We start from the raw sequence: 2,541 nt of genomic DNA, 5'->3' as shown, positions 1-2,541 counted from the left end.
AAAAAATCAGCTGCCTTTCTGTACGAACAATCCTTGAGCCTGGTTTTGACAATCTAAATCCATATCAGAGTGTGTAAAAGTGTTCATACAATTAAAGCGCTCTCCCTAATGTGCTTTGCACACTCTCTGTGGACTCCACATTCTTCCACTGGGGTCCACTTGTATTTCATGGGCCAAAAAATTCATGGAATGTGCAACTGCTGCTTGTTTGGGAACTTGATTAAAACTCCAGAGAGCTACGGGGAATTAAATTTACACTGTGTGCACCCATTTTCCTATGGTACAATTTACCGTAGAGTTTCCAAAACAAAAGTGTCTGGGCACTACTTGCACTCTTAGAGTTGTTCACACACAGCCTCCTTCTTTCTTATAGCTGAATAAATATTGGGATGCCATATTATAAAAAGATAAAAGGAAGGTTTATTATTTTAACAATTGACCTCCAGTTACCTTTTAAAAATTAGTGTGAGAGAGAGAGGAAGGGAGAGGAGGGAGAAAAATTCATGTGAGAAAGAACCATCCCCCCCCAAACGCTTCCAAACGTTGGACCAAAGCCATGATTCTTCCATGCAGGGACGTTGCTCCAACAAACTGAACCATACTGGCCAGGACTGGCCTCCAGTTCTTAATAGAGAGGGAAATGAGTGTGTTTTAAAAATTCATTAATGTCTGTTGGAGAAAAGGGGGGAACACAAGGATGTGTCAACAGAAACCTCAGCAATAAAAAATGGTGCCCAATTGGTTTGTAAGAGAAAGTTTAATTAAAACCACAATGAAATATAACCTCACACCTTTCAGAATGGCTATCACAAAAAAATCAACAAACTACAAGTGTTGATGAGGATGTGGAAGAAAGGGAACCCTAGTTCACCACTGGTGGGAATGCAGACTGGTGCAGCCACAATGGGAAACAGTATGGAGTTTCCTCAAAATATTAAAAATGGAACTTTCATTTGACCCAGTGACCCACTCCTGAGAATATGTCCTAAAACCCTTAAAACACCAATCAGAAAGAATATATGCACCCCTATATTCATGGCAGCGTTATTTACAATAGCTATGATTTGGAAACAGCCCAATGCCTGTCAGTAGATGAATGCATAAAAAACACTATGAAATACTATGCAGCTGTTTGCTGTTAGTGCCTCAGTTTGATCATCTTACAAGGCCTTGCATCCATCCTTCTATTGCTGTGGGTGTTCATTGCTAAAAAGCTCACAGCTGCTCTTTCCTTTGGAGAATTTCCCTTAGCACCATGGTAGCTGCTCTGCTCAAGATGGATGGCCCCCAGACAATGCCTGATGGGGTACAAGTGTCTAGCACTTTGCTTCAAGGAGGGGCAAATTCTTATGCTGTTTGTGCTTCAGAGATCCCAGTGGATCAGCTTGAAGCCATTTTTTCCCTGCAACCATAGCCTCTTTTTATTTCTATTTTCTTGCCCTCTCCCGCTTCCCTTCTATTGAAAGCACGCCCTGTATAAATCACATGAACACAAACCCATCACCAAGCCTCTGCATCTAGAGAGTCTGACATAAGACAACTAATCCTGCTTTGTGGTTTGATACAGGTAAAATTCATGTGAAGTTTCTTAATGTGCCTTACAAAAAACATATTCTACTAGCTATACAGTTCTGCAGTCATTCATTAGGCTAAGTTGATTATCTTGTTTTCAAAATATTTTCTAACTTTAATTGACATTTTCGTGTGTGTGTGTTTTTTTTTTTACTTATTGAGGTGTATGAAAATCATTATCATTTTTATGTCTCCTAGTATAGAAATTGAAAATTTTCTCTGTTCTTTAACTGATTACATTATAAATGGCAATATTTAGACTTAAATCATGAAACCCAAAATTACTCGCCTTAGTCTCCTCAAAATAATTCAAGGACCTTATAATACTTCATCTATATGCAGACTCTTTGAGAATTATATTATGTTAATTTTATCTGCTCTTTTTTAATGCTAGAGTACATTATTATGATTTTTAGACAGTAAACATTTATTGTTTCACATATCATAGTTTTGGATCTGCATTCACTTTTATAGTGCAGACATTATATTTGGGCTATCTTTATTTTTGCCTAAAGTAAAATAGACTAGGCTTGTCTATTTGCAATCTTCTCAAGGGGAGGGATGAGGGGGTGTGGGAAGAGATTAACCAAAGATCTTATATGGACATAGACAATAGGGTGGTGAAGGCCTGAGGTGGGACAGGAACCAGGTGGAGGGAGACAATGTGGTGGTGGGTTGGCGGGGGGGGGGGGGGAGGACACTGTCATACTCTCAACAATAAAGATTTTTTAAAAAATGAGACTTGTCTAAGAATTTCCACTAGTCTACCAAGCTGAGCACACTTGGTGCCAAATAAACACATTTTCAACAACAAGGTCATTTTTTCTGGAGTTAAAATAATAGAACATGCAAAAATTTCATTGCAGTTCAAATCTTATTAACCTCCCTCAGTTTAAGAACTCATTTTAATAATTCTTCCTTTACCAATATTACACTTTTGTGACTTATAGTTATAAAATATATTTTTAA

The sequence above is a fragment of the Myotis yumanensis genome, unplaced genomic scaffold (assembly GCF_028538775.1).
Source record: "Myotis yumanensis isolate MYYU_CA2020_CCGP unplaced genomic scaffold, mMyoYum1.0.hap1 SCAF_2, whole genome shotgun sequence".
Taxonomy (NCBI): domain Eukaryota; kingdom Metazoa; phylum Chordata; class Mammalia; order Chiroptera; family Vespertilionidae; genus Myotis; species Myotis yumanensis.
This window is presented reverse-complemented; position numbering follows the sequence as displayed.